The sequence below is a fragment of the Leptinotarsa decemlineata genome, unplaced genomic scaffold (assembly GCF_025532065.1).
Source record: "Leptinotarsa decemlineata unplaced genomic scaffold, Ldec_3_MD MMD2_tig00001064_RagTag_RagTag, whole genome shotgun sequence".
Classification (NCBI taxonomy): domain Eukaryota; kingdom Metazoa; phylum Arthropoda; class Insecta; order Coleoptera; family Chrysomelidae; genus Leptinotarsa; species Leptinotarsa decemlineata.
Window position 1 is genome coordinate 14,043,284 of NW_027412558.1, and position 25,929 is coordinate 14,069,212.

A 25,929-nucleotide genomic window follows, 5' to 3' on the forward strand; every position below is an offset into this window, starting at 1 on the left:
AGGTCGGTAAATAGGTTGTGTTCCTTTTTTTCTCACACCCAAGGACATAAGGATAAGGACGGAAATTTTGGCGAAAAGATATTTTTCGATCGTGAATTGCTGAATGAACTGATTGCATGGTTGAATTATTTCGCTCGTTAACTACCTAGAAGGGATTTTCGAATTTTCAGCCAACTGTGGTTCCTTTTTGATATTGTGAAGTTTGGAGTATTTTGGGACAATATTGGAAACCACCGCTGCAAAAGCAGGATTTTTATAAAAAGGGCAAATAGTCAGTATTTTCTCTCAATTCTCAGAGGACGATCTTTGTCTGTTTTGTGTTGGAAACACCCTCGATTATTAGGAGGTTAGTACAGTATTTTCAAACAACCTTGTTCAACTCAGCTATGGAAGCGCCCTTTGAATCAGTTCACTTTTGCCAACGTCGATCAATTCCGGCAACATAAAATTTTGTTGCTCAGGATTAGATGAAGTCGACGAAGGTCATTTTTGCCTGATCCTGAATGGCGAAGGTTCTTCCGGTGAGAAAGTTATCGAAGTGCCTGAAACGAAGGTGGTAGGCTGGAAAGAGGTCTGGGGAGAATGGTGGGTGAGACTATTGAACACCTCGTTCAATAGTCGGACAATGATTTGTGAAACGAATAGACGGGCGTTGTTGTGGAGCAGTATCAGACCTCTTTTATACATCAGTGCCGACTGCTGTTGAAGCAATGTTTAGTATTCATTTCGTCGATTTTCTCACAATAGGATTCTGCTGGAAAGATTTGGCCAGGTTGTTGAAAATTATCGTGAATCACGCCAGCTGCTGGCCACCATACAGTAACCATGGTCTTCTTTGATGTGTTTTTGTCTTTGAGAAAAGCCTGTGTGGCTCGTTGATGTCAAACCAATGTTCTAAACTTCTCCTATTGTCATAGAAGAGACATTTCTTACGTGACGATCCAATCCAAAAAATGATCGTTTTGGTTGCGCAAAAGCAAAGAAGTATACAGCTCACAACGTGAGAATTTCTTCAAATCGTGGGGTACCCAGTTCTCGAGCTTTTCGACCTCCTCAATACGTTTTAAACTATCAAAACTGCATAGTGGTCGACTGCTATTAAGTTTTCTAACCACATGATTTGAATGAAATTTCCAAGATAAATTAGTGTCAACGTGAAGACCCAAAAATTTGGTTGTTTCACTTGGGAGAATTGTAACATTATTGACTGGAAACATGCATATGATTAATAAATCTTTTTTGCCAAAAAATTATATTCATATTGATTTTCCTTCATTAATGAAAAGCTTATTATCATGACACCATGTCGTTAAGGTCAAATTTTCAGCTTACCAAGCAAACAGCAACCTAGGACTGCTGTCTACGTTCCTAGGAAATACAGAGCGTTTCCGATGGCACAATTCAGCACCTCAGATCTCCAGTTGGGAAAGGCAAATATATGGCGTTGATAATCGTATCGGTGTACCTCCCATCAGATGCAGCCACCCTACCACCGACCAGAGAAATGGAGGTACTAGTGGACCACTGCCTCAACCAGAGAGTGGAGCTCATATTGGGTTGCGACTCAAACTCTCACCACGTGAGCTGGGGCAGCAAGGATATCAACGCCCGAGGTAAGTCACTATACGAATATATAATACAGAAAGATCTAACAATCTTGAACAGAGGCACGGAGCCAACATTTATTAATTAATGCCCGTAGCCAAACGTTAATAGATATCACGCTCACGACAGCCGAAATATCAAACAAAATCCAAGACTGGCAAGTCTCGGACCATATATCTATGTCAGACCACCGCTGCCTGACCTATACGGTAAGCCAGGATCTCAGGACGACTGTAAAACCCCGTGACCCGAAGAGGACGGATGTAGCTCTCTACAATCGACTCTTAAGAGGAGCTCTGCGGGAAACAGAGGTCCTGACTCCTGGCAACAATGAAGAACTGGAAAGGTACACAGTATCTATCTACAACAAAATAGACACTGCCTATAAGGATGGTTCAAACGCATGGCACAACCAACACATGGTGGTGCCCTGAATTGGAACACCTCAGGAAGACAGCGAGAACGACCTTCAACAAGGCAAAACGTACAAGACTCGAAGACGCAGACGAAAACAAAGAGAAGCCTGGAGAGCCTATAGTGGGGCAGTCGAAGACTTTCCACTAGCTTCTAGGCTACAGAAGGCACTCTCAAATGACCACCATAAGACTATCGGCATCCTGACGAGGTAAAATGGCGACAAAGCCGCCAACCTCCAGGAGAGTGCTGATATTCTTATGGAAACTCACTTCCCAGGTTCTGTCTTTCCTGGAACGGCGAACTGGACGGATGTACCAATAACACCCTCACAATATGACTGGCAATATGCTAATATTGATGAGGATAAAATAAGATGGGCCATATCGGGCTTTTCCCCCTTCAAGTCACCAGGGTCTGACGGTATAAGACCAGCCCTACTTCAGTGGGGACTGGACACTCTTATGTCACACCTGGTTGGAATATTCGGAGCCTCTCTAGCTCTGAGGTATATTCCCAGTAAGTGGAGAGAAGTAAGAGTAGTATTTATACCCAAACCAGGTAGGATGGACTACACCCTACCAAAAGCATTCCGACCAATTAGTCTCACATCGTTTTTCTTAAAAACCATGGAGAGGCTATATGAGCGATATATAAGAGATGAAGTACTTGTTAACAACCCACTTCATCCAAATCAGCATGCATATACCCCGGGAAGGTCTACTGACCTTCCCGGTCAGTAGACCTGTCGATTCTGCCAACCACCATGTGGTTGGCAGAATCGAGAGATCATTGGATAACAAAGAATCCACCCTAGGTATATTCATAGATATTGAGGGAGCGTTTGATAAAACAACCTTTCCAACAATTACCCAGCAACTACACTCCAGGAATGTACCCCTGGTAGTAGAAGAATGGATACTCCAGATGCTCTCTAGCAGAGCAATAAGTATTAATGTAGAAGACATCACAGTGAAAGGACTGGTCATGAGGGGATGTCCACAGGGAGGGGTCTTATCACCCCTTCTCTGGAACATAGTTCTGGACACCCTAATTGATCACCTTAACAAAAATGGATTCTACACAATTGCATACACAGATGACATAGTTATCTTGCAGACCGGCAAATTTGTAAACACACTGTGCGATAGAGCGCAGGATGGGCTCAAATTGATAGAAACATGGTGTAAGGAACACTCACTGTCGATCAATCCCAAGAAGACTGAGATGGTCCTTTTCACCAGGAAAAGAAGTTTAACGGGCTTAAAACCTCCCGAAATCTTCAAAAGCCAACTGAACTTCTCTGAAGAGGTGAAGTACCTTGGTATTATCCTCGACAAGAAGCTAACGTGGAACTCTCATCTACAGAGTAGAGCAAAAAGAGCATACGTGGCTTATGAGCAATGTCGGAGGACAGTGGGACGCGCATGGGGTCTTTCACCCCGTGTAGTCGCCTGGATCTACACTGCAATAATATGACCTATGTTAACGTATGGAGCCATTGCATGGGGACCGAAAGTTCTACAAGCAACGGCCATCTAAAAATCATATCAAATACAGCGACTGGCTTGTTTAAACATCACAGAAGCCGTGAGAACAACACTAACCGCGGCAATGGAATTAATCACGGGTCTGACTCATCTGGACCTGTACGTTAAGGAGGTTGCGTTAATGGCCATGGTACGATTGCACACGGCTGGTGTAAACCTAGAAGTAGGAATGGGTCGATTGAGGTTGGGCCTATGGCGGGAAGCGCTTACTGCGCAACATCTGCTGCAGGCAACAAGTGATGCAATTGAACCCAGGTTTGTGTTTAATAAACCCTACAAAATACAAATTAAGCAGAACACAGAGTCAGATGCTACAACTGCAATACGGATTCATACAGATGGCTCAAAAACCAAAGAAGGCTCAGGATGTGGAGTGTACTCCAGATCACTAAGCCTAAGGATTAAGTGGGGAATGGGAAGAAATACCAGCGTGGTCCAAACAGAACTGGCTGGTATCTCAATCTCCACAAAAGAAATAACCAAGAAAAGAATTTCTGGCAAAAACATAACAATCTGCACTGATAGCAGACAAGCACTATTAGCCTTGAACAGACTTCAGGGCTAGCACTAGAGTGCCACCAAGATTTAGCCAAAGCCTCGGTAGATAATAATATTATCCTGAGGTGGGTTGAAGGGCACGACAGGAGTAAAGGTAATCGCATTGCCGACTCTTTAGCCAAGGAAGCGGCTGGACTAAAAATTTTAGGATCCAATGGCACCCACGGCCTGATGACTTCGACAATTGCGGAACTAGTCAAATGTTACACCCATGCTCAATCTTTAAAGAGATGGGATGAAATCAAAGGATGTAATCTTGCCAGGATCACCTTGGGCGACCCTGGGAATCTGGCGCCGAAGAAATATCTGGCGATGACCAGGAAAAATCTACGCCTTACAGTAGAATTTCTGACTGGCCACTGTCAGCTAAGAAAACACCTACATAATATGGGGCTAGTGAACACACCTCTATGCAGGATGTGTGAACAGGAAGATGAGACTGTCAGGCATGTTCTGTGCGAGTGCCCGGAGTTATCGTCAATAAGAGAGTGTGTGTTCGGCGAGTCTTGGCCTACACCTGCCGATATAAAGGAGATGTCTCCCAGCGACCTGTCCACCTACCTGAAAAGGACAGGATGGACGACGACCTAGGAGGACAACTCCTCGGGAGGATGTACAATGGGTCACAAGTGGCCTAAGTGCGTGGGCTTACACTCACCCTCCCTACTCTACAGATACAGATACCATATCGTTAAATTATTGCTGATAAAATTCAGCCTCTCTTCGGGCCCCTCAGGACTATCTGCTGCTGCAGAAATTGATGTGTCATCAGCATAAAATACAATCGAGGATGTTGCAATATACTCTGGCAGGTCATTAATGTATAGCAGAAATATTAACGGCTCCAAAATGGATCCCTGGGGATCCATTTCCCAATCAACACCATTCCATTTAACGTATACCCTTCTGTACCTTATATATGACAATATCTAGTTTAAAAATATTCAAAGAATTACTATGGAACATAATTTTTTCTATAGAATATCAATGTCTTAGATAAATCGAAGAAGAGCCCACCGACATACTTTCTCTTGTCAACATCATTGTAAATGCGTTCCATGAAAGCAGCAGTCGCTCCTTCAATCGATCCATCTGAACAAAATCCGCACTGAAACTTGCTCAAAATATTATTACTCAACAAAAACTCAAGCAATTTATTGTGAATACATTTTTCGATGATTTTGCCTATAGTACTTGGAGTCGTGTCAGCAAGTCATTTTTCTTAAATATGGAAATGATGTTTTCTAGTTTTAAAGTATATGGAAATGTTTCTTCTTCGAGGCAACAAACTTAATAATATTGATAGGTTAGTGGTCGAAACCTACAGATATTTTATTTCTTATGCAAATGATTACATTATACACCTCTACTGCAGTAAATTGTTGGAAATAAAAACTATTCAGTACACAATGCCCTACCGTGCCACCAGAAAAATTATTTGAACGATAATTGTTTGTATGGTCAATGAGTGAGGTTACAAAATGTTCCGCAAACGAATTCGCAATGGTTAATTGATCATTTTCTACCTTATCATCAATACACATTTGTTTTAACACCCCCCTTACATAAAACATAACAATATGAGAGATTTACATTTATGAGATCTCGAAAATTAACAAAAAAATTCCAAACAGTTTGAAAGAGATGACGGTGGATAAGTTTAAAGAGAATCTGAAAATGATTCTATCGATGAAACAGAACACACCTCGATAACTATATTACTTATTTACTTTTTTCGTTATATAGCGCTTCATTGGGCAGCTTAATTGTATAATCAAACAGTATTTCCATATCAGTTTTTAAAAAAGCTAAACTCAGTCTATTATGACAACAAGTACTCATTCAAGTAGGAAAAAAAATATTCTGTAAAATGGGAAATGAAGTCGCTATTTTTATTATCGTTATTATTTTTATTATAACATAGACTTGTTCTCACTGGTATCTGCTTGCTATATGTGATAAATCCTAGTAGAAAGTAGGATTATTGTTTTTTAGATAGATAGATAGATAGATAGATAGATAGATAGATAGATAGATAGATAGATAGATAGATATTCATTTCTACAGAGTATATGTAAATCTTGTAAAAAAGTTAAAAGAAATACTTTGTCCGAGAAATACATCAGTGAACAAAATTACAAAAGATTAATAAGATACAAAATTTGAATACAACACGTCACATACACATATAAGTATAGAGTTGATAAGATAAAATTTAACATACACTGTTAAAATATTCATCTATAGTATAAGGCACTATATTGCATAAAAATCCTTTCACAGACTTTAGAAAACCGCTGGCCAACCCAATGTCTCTCATATCCTGTGGCAGAGAATTAAAAAATTTAACCGCACTGTATACAGTACTTCTTTCATATAGAGATTTTTTATGTATCGGATATAAAAAATCATTACTAAATCTTGTTCCATACTTATGTGTTTTATGATGCTTTTCAAAGTAGCTTGGTTGATTAACTGAAAAATTTAATGACTCAAAAATGTATATCGCTGGTACTGTTGATAATTTGTTCATTTTGAAGATTCCTCTACATGAGTCTTTGACCTTCATACCAAAAAGTATTCTGATTACCCTTTTTTGGCAGAGAAATACTCTGTTCAGCTCATGACTGGAGCCCCAAATGATAATACCAAACCTTATTGCAGAGTAAAAATTAGCGTAGTCATCAGAACATCACTGTCAACGTTTTTTTTTGAGAATTCTCATAGCATATGTAGTTGAAGAGATTGTCTATTTGGTTTACCCAACTTAAGGTGTCATGGATATATATACCCAAAAACTTCACAGAGGTGTTGCAGATCACTCTAAAATCATTGAAACTAATGCTCTTCGGTGTCTCCATGCTGTTATCAATTTTGAACATGACGCAATCTGTTTTTTCATCATTTAAAATCAATTAAGTTTCCAGAAAAAAGTTTTTTTTCCTTCCTATTACAATACTGCCATGTTTTATTATGTGTGGTAAGTTTGCACCTGTCAACAATAGGTTAGTATCATCAGCATAATTATTTATGTCGGCGGAATTTGAATTTACTACCATGTTTATGTCATTTGTGAATATAATGAAGAGTATTGGACCCAATATACTACCCTGTGAAACTCCCATAGACGTCTCCAAAGCATCTGATCGTGTTGCTGTATCTTTCAAGTTCAGTTCTACGATTTGCTTTCTGTTTTTTAGATACGACTTGAACCAGTCATAGGAGTTCCCTCGAATTCCATATTTGTAAAGTTTGCCTAGTAGAAGATCATGATCTATACAATCAAAGGCTTTAGATAAGTCCATGAAAATCTCGCAGAATAGATCCCCTCTTTCCATTGCTTCCAGAATTTTATTACTAAAATTAACAAGAGCTGTCTCAATGGAATTATTTTTCAAATAGGCGTGTTGGTGACTTGAAAACATATTAAAGTTTGAGAAGAAAGATGTTAGTCTTGTGGCCAGTGCGTTTGCGAATAGTTTTGATATACATGTCAGAAGACTAATTGGTCTGAAATTATTAATGTCTGACCAACTTCCTTTTTTATGTAGTGGCTTTACAATAGCTGTCTTTAAATCATCAGGAAAAATTCCTTGCTCGAATGACATATTTATCAGATGAGTTAAAACACTAGCTATTTCATATATACAACTTTTAATGATGAGTATTGAAACATCATCAATTCCACAGCTCTTTTTTTACAATTCCTATTAACTCATTTTCTGTGACTGGACGCAAAAACAAGGTGTGACTATTGGAGGTTATCGACTTCTCGATAACCTCGATAATTTTAACAAATGGTTGTTAAAATTATTAGCCATTTCTCCTGGATTTTCAGTATCTATCTGATTACAATGCAGTGAACCCGTTTCTTCTTCAATTATCTGCCACATCATTTTGGTTTTGAATTGAAGGGGTTATATTTTTAGGAGTGATTAATTTTTTTGGGAAAGAAAGTTTTTGGCTTTCTACTACTCCATCTTGATACAAAAAAACAAGGACGAGGGAATCTTCCAAGGAAAGGAAGGAAGTAATCAATTTCAAAATAAATAACTCTATACATGGATATGTAGATCATGCAAAGAAGTAACTTTCAGACACAAACTGAAAGAAAGAAATATAGAAGTATTTGTTTCGAAAGAATTTTTTTCTTTCGTGTGATTCAATGTTTATATGAAAGTAGCTGTTTCAGGAGGACTTTCTTTCAGTTTGTGTCTGAAAGTTACTTCTTTGCATGATCTACACATCCATGTATAAAGTTACTCATTTTGAAATTGATTACTTCCTTCCTTTCCTTGGAAGATTCCCTCGTCCTTGTTTCTTTGTATCAAGATGGAGTAGTAGAAAGCCAAAAACTTTATTTTGGTTTTGTTGTCTGATTGTGCAAATCTCTTCCTATAGTAATCTTTCTTGGCGTTTTCTAGTAGATTATTGTAGTTGATCTTTAGTTCCTTGTACATTTCTTTGTACTGATGATCAATGTGAGATATTGATTGATAGAAAACTAGTTTGTTTTTCATGTGACTAATCTCTGGTGACATGAAAAATTTACTTTTAGTCAACTTCTTGTTCTTACATGATTTTGCAAAATAGAGATTGAAATAGAAGTTGAAAGTATTACTGAAGGATGAGAATGCTTCATTTAGGTTTTTTGCATTGTAAAGATTTGACCAATCCTCGGGAGCTAATTTTGTACGAAATTCCAGAATTGATTCCAGATTATAGTATCGTTTCTGGATTCTGGAAGTGGGGTGAGTTTGATTCACTATATTACAGAGCAAGAGCTGCCCAGAATGATCGTAAATACCGGTTTGTATGACTATTCCTTTTTTAAATCCATCAAAATTTGTAATGATATTATCTAAGCCTGAACTAGAATGAGAAGTTACCCTTATTGGTTCCGAAATAGTTATAGTAGCATTTTAGCTGGCCAGCAAATCTCTGAAATCTCTGCAAGCCTTGGTTTTTTGACATAAAAGGTCCACATTGAAATCACCTGCAATAAAATATACACAGTGTTTTTCATATAAAATGCCCATTATATGTTGAAATTTAGATAAAAAAATTTCTATATCACCTAATGGTGATCTATATACACAGACTATAATAAATTTGGTGCCGTCTGTTATTTTGCAAGCTGCGCTGGAGCATTCAAAAGTAAAATCCTCCGAGAGAGCGTTTATTTCATCAATGGGACTACCGGAGATCCTCTTCATCACATAAATTGCTGAACCCCAATGTTTGCCTTCCTCTCTGCAAAGGCTCGATATTAGATTGGAATCATCAATAGTATAGTGTTTTAGTTTCTCCCATGTTTGCCAGTGCTCTGTTAGGCATAGAATGGGGCAATTGAGATTTTCCATGACTTCTTGGAGCATATTCATACTGATTCCTAGAGACTGTACGTTGTGGTGCATCAGAAAATTTTTCATATCATTTGGATCTTGTTTATTTGATTCTTTTCTAAAAAATATTCTGCTTGGTTTGTGTTATTTCTTCGAGTTTCCACATTTTCAAGGAGATGTCTTCCTCTCCTAAAATCGAAGCGTTCAAATCCAATATTCTTTGGCCGAAAATTTGGATCATATAATTCCTCTTTCAAGCCTGGTGCTGCCCCTATCATGAAGGATTGGTTATTCCTTCTTACATTAAGTGTGTGAAGTTTTTTGACTTCGACTTCATTTCCAGAATCCTGATTTTTGGAAATATGTGTTTCAATATATTCCTTGATATTTTCTTCCATTATGTTATCGGGAACTTTTGTAAGAAATAACCATATTTTTTTCTGTTTATCATTCACACCTTTAAAATTGATGTCCCCATCGCCTCTTCCATAATTGATCTTCCTTCTTCTTTTCCTGATGACCTGTTGAAAACCTTCAGTAACACATTCATTTTCTTCCTGAAGGTTGATTATATCGGACATGATACTCCTTTGGGCGTTTTCAAGATGAATAGTTTCGTGTAATCTGTTCTTGGGTCTCGTTTCATAATTAGTGCCACCCTGTATGATGCTAGATTGGAATTCAATGTTAGTGCTATCCTGTACCTTGTTGTTTGCAATTTCTGAACTTTTTTCTTTATCGGCAAAAACAGATTTTTTTGTACTCCTGACTTGTTGAAAAAAATATTATTTTCTGATTCAGTGGCTGAATAATTTTTTCTTTGTCGGCAATAATGATGTCTTTGTCGCTCAGAATTTGCCTGAGTAATTTGTTTTCTTCCCTCAAGTATTCTTCCTCGGAGAGATGTATGATGTCCTCAATCTTTTTTGTTAGGGATTCTGAAAATCAACAGACTGTGTTACAAATTTTGATTATTACTGTTTCATGCTGTTATCCAGGCAAGATTTTCGCCTTTGTGCAGCAATCCCGCATGATCTTGATGTTCGAGAGTAGAGGAGGCATCACTCCACCAAGGGATCCAATAATCAGAACAACTATTCTAAAAGAGTGGTCTGGATAGATTCTGCGGAATTCTAAGAGAAAATCTCGATATTTCAGCCGTTTTTCCTACTCTTCTCGGACTATATTCGTCTCACCCAAAGATGAAAACTTCACGACGAATATCATCTTGCTCTGATGGTCGAGAAGAACTCCAAGCTTATTAGCTTGTGTGATCCTGAGGATGGGGAATAGATAGTTTCAATGAATTCAGCACTTCTCATCTTCCCTAACGGATTCAATTTTCCTTCGGAGCGTAGGGCAACACCGGTGTCTCATCAATACCGTAAAAATGCCGTAGACGGTAATAACGCATTCTTACTGCCACGTTATGCCGATGAATAGTATAATCATCACTATTATCATTATCATTCATTCTGATCATTATATACGCCACTGATGGTCCCAAATATAAAATACGCCAACCTGAACGGAATGACTATAAACGCTAGTAGACTCTATGTAAATGGGATTTAATATCCAACCCCCACATCCTATTTTGGGATAACAAAGGATTTGCTACAATTAGGGATTCATGAAAATCTTGACGCTTCGCTGCTGAATCATCAAGCTTCCTTTCAGGATTTAACGTACCTCTGGGGAAATGCTAAACGACTGAATTTACTTGAAGCTAGGAATTTTGTCACGTAATATTCTTCGAGAAAGAAATTCTCGATCGAAGATTTTTGAAACTTTTGATGTACCTACTTCTCTTACATGTTTCGAACATATGCACATACAGGGTGGACCATTAGTGTGTGGACGGACCCCCCTGTAAAATGTTTTATCGTTGAGCTGAGCAACATATTTTACATAAGGAGGTATTTCAAAATAAAGTACAGAATTTAGGCAGAATTATTTGAAACATGTAACACCATGAGTGAGTCGAAATGTTGGTATGGACTGAAAATTAGATTTCACAAACAGGAGATTTTATACAGAACCATTAACTTGACAAACTTCGAATATCAAAAACTTGATTTCTTTTGAATGAATTTTATGTCAACGTTTTTTAGAACTGACACTGACACTGACAATTTGTCAAAAATTGTCTTTCTATTCACGTATATGCCAGCTAGGATTTTGACACTTACACACTGTTACTGGTATTTAACAAAATTGCAGTGTCAAACTGAAAACTGAAAATCGGTTGAGAAAAGTCTGGAAAACATGTTTCCGTTGAAGAATTCAGGACTAGGTAGTCGCGTGGTTAGAAGCATTCCTTTTCAATCATTCTATCTGCCGGTCGTGTGGGTTCAAAGCCTAACAACTACAGAATCTTTTTTCTCAGAGAAAGTGATAGAAATCGCACGTTAAAACGTAGGACCTCGCACAAGTTTCAACTTCTGAAGGCTGCCCCTTCATAAGAGAACGACAGCTGGTGAACGATTTTTTTTATTTTTCTATTTATGAGATTAAACAATTGAAACGGTAACAAAATAATATTGGAAATTCATAACAGCTGCTCAAAGTGACCACCGGCTGCTTCCAAACAATAATGTGCTTCTCAGTTTTGGACTTGTTTTTTTTTCTGTTTCAATTTGAGAATATAATAATAATAATGATAATAATAATAATTTTATTGATGATTCCATATAATTACAACCAATCAAATGGCAGGATTAAAATTTCTGCGTATAATAAATCATCGCAGAGATTGCTCTTCCATCCAACAGTAAGAACAAAAGAAAAAGAGAGAAAAACAAAAAAAAACAGTATGCTATCAAGAACAGTACAACAAGCATATACAGCGAAATCGAAATACAAATATATATATTTTGTTGTTTGCAGAAAGGTTGATTGATTTCGACGTAATTCGATTAGTTGGATCTATTTATTGCAAGAAGATATTTTTTTATCTTTCGTTTGAAGCTTCCTAATGGCAGAGGTTTATATTCAATGGGTATATGAGTAGGCAATATGATAAGTGAAAGATCCGCGAAATAGAGTAGTTTTATGCTGTGGTATTATTAAATGTGTTCTGAATCTCAAGTTAAGATGGTATACGTCAGTTCTAAAGGACATTTTTTCGAAAATATAGGAGGATTTTTTTTTGTTTTAAGGAGTTTTTGAAAAAATGTTTCAGAATGAAATATTCGTCTAGATTCCATATTCAACCAATCCACATCCCCGAACAGATGGGAAATATGTTCTCGTTTCCTCGTACCCGTAATGGGTAATGAGCTTAATACAAAATTCCCGGACCATACACCACGCCTGATTAGTAGGCATGTGAAAGAACTGAAGTATCGCAGAGTATAATTTTACTTTTTTTATTCAGGAATGCTCTGTTGGAGTATATTATTTTCAAATTTGCGTAACCCTGTTTCAGAATTTGCGAAATATGTGTTTTTAAACGAAGACTGTTGTCAAGATATAATCCCAAGTTTTTTGTAACTCCTTTCAAGGGAAGTTCTGTTCCATCTATTACAATATTTATGAGGCCAGAACCAATGCATGGTTGCGAATTGCAGTGACCTATGAAATTGAGATGTGTACAAAACGAACAAGAGAGGGCCCTAGTATTGAACCTTGAGCATATATTGAAAACCCTAGGTAACCCAAAATAGCAAAGAGGAGGTCATGGTGTATGCGATCGAAAGCCTCAGAATAGTCCAATAATATCAGAAGACAGATTTTGTTATTATCGATAGATCTGTGCACATCATCCACAACTTTCAGGAGAGCAGTCGTACAATTGTGGTCAGGTCTGAACCCTGATTGACACTCCGGTAATATATCGAAATCATTCAGATAATCATGCATCTGCAAGTTTAATATTTTTTCAAAAACTTTTGAGAGCGCACATAGAATGCTAATTGCCGGATATGACCTAAACTTTCGGGGTTAGAATTTTTGGCCAACGGAAGAACATTTGCTTGCTCCTAGATGGATGGATAGGAATGAGTCGATATGCAGTGACTGATATGTGGAAGTGAGTGAGTGAGTGAGTGATATGTGGAAGAATTGTGGGCAGTGCAGCAACATTTTAATGCTCATCTCATTAGGTCCTACAGCATTCGACTTCATGTCCAAAATAAACTTATAGATTTTATCGTCATCAGTAGCTTTATAGGAGTTGGGACTGTTTATATTATTACTCGAAAAAAAAATCATAATTTCATCATCAGGGAAAGAGTTGCAGGTGGAAGATATATTATTGTCTTCATTATGAAGATTTTTGAAGTAATGGTTTGTATTAGAAACTACACCACGTTGCACCAATTGATTTGACAGCATTGTGGGATGGTTCCAACTAATTCACTTATACTATTTTATGTAGTGTCATTTACTATTTCCATATGTTATTTGGGTTTTCATATCAATATCCAAACAAACTATATGCCTACAGATACGTATCAGTCTCAACAGTTCCCAGCTATAATCCTCAACTATATAACTCTTCTCCAAAACATGCTAAACAACAATAGACTTTTCGCGTCTTCGAAATCAGATGTTCCTTTCACGTACTCTTTCGGAGCTGAATATTTTTCAATTGATGATTGTGGAAATAATTGATGCTATGATATTGTTGTAAACAAAAATTGGAAGTGGATTTTTTATTTATTTTTTGATGTTTCCATGTATTTCAATCCTTCACACTCTGGAAAGTGTAAATGGCAGATTGAATGAACCTGTTTTTTTTTCATTGTTTCATATCGTGGAAAGTTGATATGCTCAGAATTGTCCAAGAAACATGAAAGGTTGACTTGAAGTCATACAGTTGTTGCAACGATTCAACAACTTCCGAAAGGTGCATATGTGCAATATGTAAAAGTAAAATAGAACTAGGACCACCCTCTAGAATAATAACTGTTCAGTACGTTTCAACTCTCAACTTCTGAAAATGTATAAAAACCACGAGAGGTTGTAACATAAATTTGATTCACTATGAATATCTTGTTATCATGAAACATCTAATTATTGTTGATGCCAATCTCACTTTGGAAATATAACTTTTTAAAAATTATTTGTTTTGAAAATAGGGAAGCAGTACTGAATTCCCTTGAGTTACAATAATACCATATTATTCGTCACTAACTTGAATGTAAGTCTGACAATTTGTAACTAACTTATTTCATCACGCAGGACGGTATTTATAGGAGAATAATTGTTTACATGTTCAAAAAATAAAATAAGAAGAAGAAAGAGTCTTTGTGTCGTCTTGAAGAATTGCGTATATGCAGGTGTCGATTCTGCAGCATCAGCGTTGACATTGGATCTTGTTTACTTCATGTCACCTTGGTTATGAATGGATATGGTCAATAACCAACATATAACAACTCCCTTCATATTAAAAAAGTTGATGCGATGCGGCAACTTTTTATAGCTGGGAATGAAATGGAAAACTACGGGATGTGTTCACATTTCGTTGAGGTCGATTTCTTCTTCCTCTGGAGTTTCGCCTCTGAGACTGGGTCTTCGCCTTCGGAAAATACTGGCTAGGGTTTTCAGTGGTTTTCACCGGCCTGAAAGGTATGGATGATGGCGACAGAGGGTAGCTCAAGTCTTCGATAACTAGGTTTTTTCTGCGCCTTTTTCTACACTTACAGATAATGTACAAAACTATTAGTACAATAATGAGTGTGATAGTCAAATAGGTAAACCATGAGATGTGTTTGGTTACGTAGGGTTGATTTATCAAATCGTCAAGGGTTTTGGAATAAGAATCCAATTTATGCTTGGCGACATCCAAATCGTCGACGTTTAAGTCACTTAGTTTCAGCAGTTTCAACTTCGGGAGGCTCGATTTGTCTGGGATCTCGTTACAGTAATCGTATGGAAGTAGGACTGGATGTGATCCATACAAAACGTTTGACAATTTTGAAAATCTGGAATCCGCTTGAATTTTCGTGATTTCGATAAATGCACTAACTACAATCGGTTTCGAAAGTCACTATAGAATTTTTGTTAATTAATTCCATACATGATGGAATCGGCCGATACTTGATGAAAATCCATAACTAACGTATTCTTAAATCACACAATGAAGTGTTTTTAGAATACGTTAATCAGTTCCGTTTTTGGGTTCTTTCCGAGACAGTTCACAGTTACTTGTAGTGGTTCGGAAAGTATTATGAGCCATAAATTTGTTTCAATTTTGTGCACTTTATAACTTTGGCTGAAGAAAAGAGAACTTTGACAGTTCATCGGAATGTTTCTTGAACTGCTGAAGATTTGGGCTTCACAGATTGAATTTTGGTTTCGGTTTCGAAAGTCACTATAGAATTTTTGTTAATTAATTCCATACATGATGGAATCGGCCGATACTTGATGAAAATCCATAACTAACGTATTCTTAAATCACACAATGAAGTGTTTTTAGAATACGTTAATCAGTTCCGTTTTTGGGTTCTTTCCGAGACAGTTCACAGTTACTTGTAGTGGTTCGGAAAGTATTATGAGCCATAAATTTGTTTCAATTTTGTGCACTTTATAACTTTGGCTGAAGAAAAGAGAACTTTGACAGTTCATCGGAATGTTTCTTGAACTGCTGAAGATTTGGGCTTCACAGATTGAATTTTGGTTTCGGTTTCGAAAGTCACTATAGAATTTTTGTTAATTAATTCCATACATGATGGAATCGGCCGATACTTGATGAAAATCCATAACTAACGTATTCTTAAATCACACAATGAAGTGTTTTTAGAATACGTTAATCAGTTCCGTTTTTGGGTTCTTTCCGAGACAGTTCACAGTTACTTGTAGTGGTTCGGAAAGTATTATGAGCCATAAATTTGTTTCAATTTTGTGCACTTTATAACTTTGGCTGAAGAAAAGAGAACTTTGACAGTTCATCGGAATGTTTCTTGAACTGCTGAAGATTTGGGCTTCACAGATTGAATTTTGGTCAACTGGATACGCGAACATATCGTAGCACAATTCAGTTCGATGTATCAACGGTTTACAAGCACACATGTCTGTAATTGGTATGAACATCAAAGAATCATCGTCTTTCGCGGTATATTGTTGAGTGATTGACAGAATATGATGCAATCCTGTTCTGTTATCAAATATCGGAATAGGATATAAATGGTATAAGGAATACATTTCAGGTTCTATTAATAGGATTTTGAGTACAAAAACCAAGTTGGATTTGGTGTGAAATGCTTAGAGCTCTATTATTTCAAGATATTGAGCAACTTTCTCTAGTTTTGGAGAAAGGGGAAGGTTATTCCTCCTTAACTTTTGGGATATTTCTAACAATGCATTCACCAAGTATTCTGGTGTTGTGATTGAGGAATGAATAATGTTCAATCGTGCAAATGTGATAGAATCCAGAACGTCATCCACATTTTCTTGTAAATATAAGAAGCTGTTCATGAGTTTTTCACAGATTTCTATGAATTTTAGTTTTGCTTCAATTTGACTCATTCTGTCATTCAATTCTATAATAGATTTCTCAATTACTTTTATATCTTCGTTGAAGGTTTGTTCGTCAACTTGTAGTTTTCTCATAGTTGTATTGAAGTTTTGAATAACAGAGGCCTCAAGGTTGCCAGTGATTGATTTAAATATGCTTCCTATGCCATCAATAAGACCTCTTTTATATCTTTTGGTGTCAAATGTTATTTCTTGAAATTTCATTTGTAGTGATTTTGCAATTTAAGTGAGAAGACTAATGTGAGTCTTTACTTCTGATCTGAATTCACTCATGCTATGGCCACTGATTTGAGTTGTATCGATTAATAAATGAAGAATTTTGAAATTGTTTTCAAAAGCTTCTCTAAATTGGGAAATGTTTTTGTTTACTAATAATGTCCCCTTGTCATTTGTGAGGACAATGTTTGGTGGTAATACACACCTACAGTGTTGTTGATTGGTTCGATTTTGTAATTGTCTACTGACGGAGTGGCTACTGATCCGACCAGTAGGAGAAACCTGAAAATAAATTAATTTTCAGTGTATGCGATCAAAATTTACTTTTGTTCTTTGATTTGTTTGTAAATTTAGAAGTATGGCTGAATTTTGGAAAATCTGTTAAATTATGAACGGTCCATTGAATTTGTTTTGTAATTTGTCTTTAATTTGTGATTCTTTCACATAAACTTTGTCGCCTACTTTATAATCAGGTGGTTTGCCAGAAATGTTTCGGTCGAAACAAATTTTTGCTTTTTCTTTCTTTCTATCTATTTTTTCGCGGGCAACTTTATAGTACTGAGAAATTCTATTATTGAGATCTCTTACGTATTTGGTAATAAGTTGTTCTTGACTATAAAGGGTTTCGGGGGGTCTACTAGCTGTGTGACCAAAAACTAGTTCGTGAGGGGTAAATCCGTGAGACTTGTTTACAGAATTGTTATGACATATTACAGCATATGGTAGTACATTAAGAGGGTGGTCATTTGGGTGTTCTGCCAAATGGGCTCTAATCATTTCTAGTAGAGTTGCGTGAAATATTTCTACTGATCCGTTGGATTGAGGATGGTTTACGCTAGAGTATGTCAATTTTATGTTGAATAGGTTACAAAGGTCTTTAAGTAAAGCATTATCGAATTCTCTTCCGTAGTCGCAATGAGTTCGTAATGGAGTACCGTAATGTTGAAAATATAAGAGAAGAGTGTCTGATATTGTTCTTGCGGTTTTATCCGGGATTGGATAGACTTGTGTGAATTTTGTGAGTTCGTCGCGAATACTAAGGGCATAATTTTTTGTTGGGATTTCGATTATGTCGATATTTATTCTTTCAAATGCGGTTGTTGGTGTTTCAGTTATAACCAAAGGGTTGTTTAAATTTTTTCTACAAATTTTGGTTTTTCGACGAACGTCACAGTTTTTTATGAAGTTTTTGACGTCTTTGTTTAGTCCTTGCCAAATATATTTTTCGCGTATTCTCCGAATTGTTTCATTAATTCCGCGGTGTAGATTACTCTTTCCATTGCGGAAATTATTGAAATTTGGTCTTTGTCAGGTGTGACAATAATGTTGTTACATACTTTGAATTTGATGTCTTTTTCAGATAATATAAAACATTCACTTATGATGCACTGTTTGGAACCTTTGGTGTAGTAATGAATATTAATGAATATTACTGATTTAGTGTTTTTTTCCAACACTAAATCGTTATTTTTAACACCTCGACACGTGTTTCGATCACCAAGTGATCATCTTCAAAGGAGAAGATTGATTTGTATAGTTTTTGTATTGCTAAACTTAATTTTTCAATTATTAATTATGCAATGTAAATACATTACTAGAAAGTAGAATGATGAACTGGTGCGATGAACTCGAGTTATGCTTATGCAGCGCGTTCCTTGAACGGCTTCATTCTTTCAACGTGCACGGTGTCTTGTTTTAAATTCTTACCCTTCTTTATTTCAACCTTATAGTTGACCTCGTTTATTTTTTCGGTTATTTTATACGAACCGAACCATCGATGGAGTAATTTTTCTGACTTGCCAACTACACAATAATTGACATGTCGATGCGTCTTATCATATCTGGATTTCTGTCTTTGTTGCTCTTCCGCTATTTTCCGTCTTACATCTTCCCGAGTTTTCTGAATTCGATTTAACATTTCATTTACTTCCGAATTGTCACTAACATTTGTACCCAAGGCTATAGGTACTCGAGCTTCGCGGCCATAAACTAGTAAAAATGGAGAATGTTTCGGCACATTTTGTTGAATAACAAAGAGCCGTAACTATGCATGTATTGCCCAAATCTGATTTTGGAAATGGACCTAAAATATCAATTCCTATTTTTTGAAAGGGTTGACCTACTTTTATGGGTTGCAATAGACCGGGTGGTGCTTTAGGTACATATTTTTGTGCTGACAGTGAATACATGTTTTTACGTATTCTTCGACTTCTTTATACATATTTGACCAGAAATATCGATTTTTTATTTTCCCGAAAGTTTTTGCGAACCCCAAATGACTTTCGCTTAACGGGTAATCATGAAAAGTTAATAAAATATCCTCTTTTAATTTTTTCGGAATTACTAATAGTTTTGCTAATCCAGCTGGTCCGAAATGCTTTTTATAGAGTATGCCATTTTCTATTAGGAAACTTCGCGACTGTTGAACTATTTTATTATTTGCTTGCTCAGGATTTTTGATTGCATTAATGAGTTCATTCAGGTCATTATCCTCTTTTTGTAATTGTGCGATGGTTTGTAAATCAATTTGCAAAATTGGGATTTCAGGTGCATCGATATCGTTTTCTGTGGGGTCTGAAACAGGATTTCATGACGAACAATTCGCATCGGAATGCTTTTTCCCACTTTTATGTACAATTTCATAATCATAATCTTGCAACCGTATAGCCCATCTAGCTAGCCTTCCTGAGGCATCCTTGTTCTTATGTAAATAACACAGAGCATGATGATCAACGACTATCCAAAATTTTCTTCCCCAGAGGTATTGTCTGAAGTAAGTTACTCCGTATACAAGAGCAGCTAACTCTTTTTCGGTGGTATGGTACTTGAGTTCCGGCGCTGACAGGCGTCGGGACGCATACGCTACCGGATAGGCTTCTCCTGACCCATCTATTTGTAAAATTATCGCGCCTATACCGTAATTACTCGCGTCAGTGTGGATTTCGATATCTAGATCATTTCTAAAATGATGCAGAACTGGATAGTTAACGAGTTTCAATTTCAACTCTTCAAAGGCTTTCTGTTCAACCTTGGACCAAAGAAATTTAGAGTTTTTTCTTGTCAACACAGTGAGAGGCCTTGCAATATCCGCAAAATTAGCAATAAATTTTCTATAATAGTTGGCGAGTCCAATGAAAGATTGTACTTGTTTTACAGTTTTAGGTATTGGAAAATTTTCAATTGCAGCAATTTTGTCACGGTCAGGTGACAGACCAACACTACTAGCCACGTAACCTAAAACTTTTATTTCTTGGAACCCGAAAGAACATTTAGTAGGTTTCAATTTCAACTTTGCCTTTCTGAACCGATCAAATACTTTACGTAATTTTATTAAATGATCTTCAAAATTTTCTCCTTTCACCAGAACATTACCCAAATAAACTATACACGTGTTGTATTTCAATCCTGATAGAACCTGATCCATACATCTCTGAAACAAAGGTGGAATTGTTGAGAGGCCAAAAGGAGCGACATTGAATTCGTAGAGGCCATCTCCCACTATGAATCCCGTTTTGTGTTTGTCTCTTTCGGCTATACTGATTTGCCAGTAACCCGAAAATAAATCAAGAGACGTAAAAAAGTTAGAGCCATTTAACGCAGCCAAAAGGTCATCTATTACCGGCAAAGGATAACAATCCTTTTTTATGACTTCATTTATTTTTCTATAGTCCACACAGAATCGCCAAGATCCATCCTTTTTACGCACTAGTACCACAGGTGAAGCCCAAGGACTATAGGACTTTCTTATTATTTTTGCGTTCAACATCTCTTCGATTTGAGTATTGATTATTTTTCTTTCTTTTGGTGAGACGCGATAGGGAGGTTGATGAATTGAAGTGGCGTCTCCTGTATTTATAGTGAGTTCACAAACGTTTGTTTTGCCTACCTCATAAGTATTACTCGCAAAAATATCGAAATACTCATTTAGCAGTTCAAAGAGCATTTCTCTCTCTTCAGATTTTAAATTTGTATTCAACTTCAAACCTAATTCAGAAACATCTACATGAAGAATCTCATTATCATGACCAACAGAATACCGAAAATTTCCATTTTCCCTTTTTTCTTCCTCGGAATCACTCTGTATGAACCCAGGGAAATAATTATGCTCATCAAGCTTCACAATTCCAATAGAATTTATCTCCGTCCTTGACGAGAATCCCGAATTAATCCATTCTTTGGTTTTTCCCAAACATGTACCCTCAAAAATAATTATCGTTACGTTCGTGTTATTTGTAACACGAATTAAACGTTTCTCTAAATCATAACTGACTAATGATAGTCCTCTATTTCTGAAAAAGTTATCTCCGTACACAAAATAGAGTGTATTTGTATTTTTGGCATGAAAACGGATTTTTATTTGTACTGAACTTAAAGTGGATAAAGAAACTTCGCACATTGTACCTTGTCATCGCTAGGACTTTCATTATCGATAGGAATGTTTTCATCAGAATGAAATTTGAAAAAATAAACAGTGTTTTTCACTTTTATCGCTATAGAATTGGTTAGAAAATTTATATCTGTCTTATACCTTCTGTTGAAATCATTTCCTAAGATACATTTACCATTACCATTTTTGACAAAAATTTTCAATCTAGAACACTAACTCCAGATCTTGTGTCGATCAGACAATGAATTTTGTTTTTTCCAATTTTTCCTTCAATTTCTATTGGACTTGAAATGTTGTTTTCGATAGAAAGAATAGATAACGTTTTCACATTTCTTTTTCTATATCTGCAAGATTGTTTTTCGTGACCAATTTTGTTACAAAAATAACAAGTTTTATACATTTTACCGCTAATAAAATTTAGCGGCGGGGTGTTCCGTTTTTTGAATAGCAATTTTTTGAATAATGCCCTACTTTTCCACATGCAAAGCATATAATTTTGCCGTCGGGTGTACGGCCTTTATTTTTTACTTTAACATTTTGATTATGCCAGGAACCCCTATCACTAAATTTATTGAAGGGTTTTTGAACCAACCTGTTTGATGGATGCTCCAGCTGCTGGATACGCCTCCGCAGGTCCTCAAGTTCTTCTTCTGCCGTCCTTCGGTAGTTGTATGGGCCTCTCTGAGACACATCTCTGGACGTGGATGGCCGGGTTGTAGTAGACGAAGGACCCTCTTCTCTTCTCTCTAGCATGAAGTTTGTTGTTTCTATCTTCTATAGATTCTCTCGAAGAGCCTTCATGGAATCATTCTTCATCAGGTTCACCTTTTCTAATAGGGTCGGTTTGAGTCCTCCTAATACAAATCCAATTTTCTCACTTTCGTCCATCTGAGGGTTTACCGAAAAACACAATTTCAAAATGTCGTGTAAAAATGTCCAAACGTCCTCGTACTGTCCTTGTTTCCGGTTTAGTAGTTGGAAGTAACACTGTTCTCCTTTTATAGAACTTTGAAAAGCGGCTTTTAGTTTTGTTTTTACGTCTTCAAAAGTGGTACATTCACTCTCAATTGTTTCATAAATGTCTAGAGCAGCTGCTTCGAAATAGCAGGGAACTTGCAAAAATTTTGTTTCGTCTGACCAATGACTCGCCCTTGCAGCTCTGTTGAAGTTTTTGAAAAAATCTTCCACGTTTTCACTTGCCTTGCCTGTGAACGTTTTCGGTGTAACCGAAGTGAAAACTTCTTCTATTGGCATCTTGGTTTCTTCTTCTGAGTTCTGAAATTTTTCGTCGGATTCCTCGTTTTCACTTGCAGTTGGTGAACCACTTTCGAATCGCAGTTTTTTGCGTCGGAGTCTAGTTAACATCAAGTTGTAGCACTTACAAAAATTTCACTGGCTTTCACGGGGTGTCCGGCGGCTAATACAGGTTGCCTGCTGGCTAATACAGGCTGTCTGGCGGATAATACGGGATGCCCGGCGCCTCCACCAAATTTGTTACAACTTCGGTTTGGGGGTGACTCAGGGGTAGCCTGAGGGAAATACCATGAGGGAAACACCAGAATACTTAGAAACTAGGTTTATTGCCTAGGAGTTGTACAAGGGGGTCCTTCCCCAATCAGGTCTTACTAACAACTGTCTTATTATAATACATCATCATCAAATATAAAACATGTTGACATCATCAAAACTATCAAGTCGAGGAATCAGCTACCGCGGTCCCCTCTCGCTCCGTACGCCTCGTGTTGGTCAAAGTGACATTATGTTGCGTCGTTTCATTGGTGCTAAATTAAGGGTAGAGTCCTTGATCGCCATAGATCATCATCTTGCCACAATAGGAGAGTTGTAGTTCTCGTTTTACTCTTTGAACTCTTGGAACCCAGCATGGAAGCTGGGTTTCCGGCTCTTACTATTTGTCCTATGGTTGGTTCTAAACCTGCCAAGAGAGTATTTAAAGTCATGGTTTGTATTAAACTTTGTAGTGCCTGCTCCTCTTCTGGAGAAAGCGGTTGTTTTTGAATTGCCGCGTGTATTTTTGCATCGTGAGTTTGAAATCTGTTTCTGAATGTTAAAGGGGGCTCATTGGGCATTTGATGGATTCTTTGAAGGTCTTGTATCAAAGAGGCTAAATCACGTGTGTCACCAAAATATTGGATTAACAGTAATTTAATTTCATGCCATGTTTGAGGGTTTCTAGAAATGATGAGTTCTGCTGCTTTTCCTTTCAATTTGTTTTTGATATGTAATGTTACTAAATTTTTTTGATCTTGTACAGCAATGCGGTAAGTAGTATTACAAGCATGTGAAAATGTATTGATGAAAATTTGATCTCCATCGTACTCAGGTATGATTAAAAATATTTCATTGAGTTTGTAAGGCTCAAGATCAGGTAAAGTGTTTGCATTTGGCATGATGTTTGACAATAGAACTGGTATTTGACTTATAAATATTCAGTTTCAAAAATATGAAGAAGTCGTGATGATTCTTTTTCACTCACCAAAGGTTGTCCATAGAGGATGAAATCCTACTTCACAAGCGTTGCTCCGGGAGAAGTTAGCGTTCGCGTGTTCTTCCGCCGTTGAAGAGACCGTCCGTATGTGGTCCTGTTGGCCTGGGGTTTGTTGGTTCTTCCCCTGAAGGATTGGGATCCACCACTACCGGTTAGGCTGCTCCTTGTTCCGTTTAGTTTTGAAGAATCCTACCGACTGCGCCAATTTGTTATATCTCGCTTTGGAAATATAAGTTATTGAAAATTAATTATTTTGAAAATGGAGAAACAGTACTGAATTTCCTGAGTTACAACAATACAATATCATTCGTCACTAACTTCAATGTAAGTTTGACAATTTGTAACTAACTTATTTCGTCACGCAGGACGGTATTTATAGGAGAATAATTGTTTACATGTTCAAAAAATAAAATGAGAAGAAGAAAGAGTCTTTGTGTCGTCTTGAAGAATTGCGTATATGCAGGTGTCGATTCTGCAGCATCAGCGTTGACATTGGATCTTGTTTACATCATGTCACCTTGGTTATGAATGGATAAGGTCAATAAACAACACATAACACTCATAATGACTTCATCCTATGAATCGATCCCATTTACATAACAATTTTCCATCCATATTCATGAACGTACAAAATTAAAAAATAACAAGAATGATGAACTCCACTAAATAGACAGTTAAACGAGATAGACAAAATATAGAATATTCTCTATTTCCTGTATAGGCAATTTTCAAAATAAATATTGCCACATATCGCTGGAATTTTTTGCCATGATAATGAATATATCCTTTGCGGTAGCATTTGTTATAGTTGACTATAATAATTGTTTCATAATATGTTCCTGAGAATTAAATGATTGGAACGAGAAAATAACTTTTTAAAAAGAATTTATTTTACAAACTAGAGACGACTGTCTCTTACGAGAGCTACAAACAGAATGATAATTAATATAATGTTAACTGGATGCTAACTGCATGTCGAGATAAGGGATTCCTGGAATATCTCTTACTCAGCTGAATCTCCGTGTGAATGGCCGTGTCGTGGGAACTATGACCACGTAACTCCTCCCTCCTTAGGCCGAAAAAATAAAGGAATTATTTTGGCGGCTTGGAACCATATCTTCGTCATTGGTATTTTCTTCTTTTTGGGGTGTTTTGAAGCAACAACATCCCAGTATACGGGTTTTAATCCAATTTTTCTTAAAAGCTGCCAATATCAGGACAATTATTGTGATAGTAACTCCTGCAAAAACGCCAAAAATGGTAGTGTTATTTTCGGAGTTGTTAAATTTGTGGATTGGTTTCAATCGGTCCACTATATTGTTGATTTCGTAGAGTTCTTCAAAATTGATTCTCGAGAAATTTTGTGTTTCATATATTGTTGACTTCTCGATATTTTTCATTTCAATTTTAGGTAAGATCAGTGGCTTGCCTGTTCCTATTTTCACGTTGTTGGTGAAAATCTTGTTTCTCACTTCAATTTGGCAATTTTTCGGGATCTTGACTAGGGTGGGCGCTTTTATTTCCAAATATTGATCGGTTTTACACTTGGAAAATATTCTTTCGCTCTGTATCGGAATTACCAGGATTTCTTCTTGAGTGATTTGTTCGATAATCGACTCTGCCACATTGATTGGAAGAGGCTGACAATTATCGGCGACTTTGCCTTCGATCAGGTGGGATGTGCATTTGTCTTCGGAAAAGTAATCTTCTGGACAATAATACGTTTTCTCTAATACTGGGCATGGACTGTCTTCGAACTGGATATTGTGGTTTGCTCGTGCCAAATATGGGTATTTTGGGATAAAAATACTGTTATTTTGGATGATAGGATAAAGGTGGAAAAATGTAAGAACTTCGTTTCCGACA

The 25,929-nt window shown here is 36.9% G+C and overlaps 1 long non-coding RNA gene across 4 annotated transcripts in view; it reads right to left on the reverse strand.

The window, feature by feature from the left end:
• LOC141482438 (uncharacterized) overlaps window positions 1-24,453 on the reverse strand; it is a 37,401-nt gene extending 12,948 nt beyond the window's left edge. For 2 of the 4 annotated variants that reach the window (XR_012465537.1, XR_012465540.1), the window contains exons 1-2: window positions 24,052-24,451; window positions 22,150-23,490 (exon numbers count right to left, since the gene is read on the reverse strand). This is a non-coding gene — a long non-coding RNA (uncharacterized lncRNA). Of the gene's footprint in view, window positions 1-16,140; window positions 17,453-22,149; window positions 23,491-24,051 lie in introns of those variants that run through there. The other 2 variants (XR_012465539.1, XR_012465538.1) reach the window with 2 other exon arrangements.
• Window positions 24,454-25,929: the final 1,476 nt, after the last annotated feature.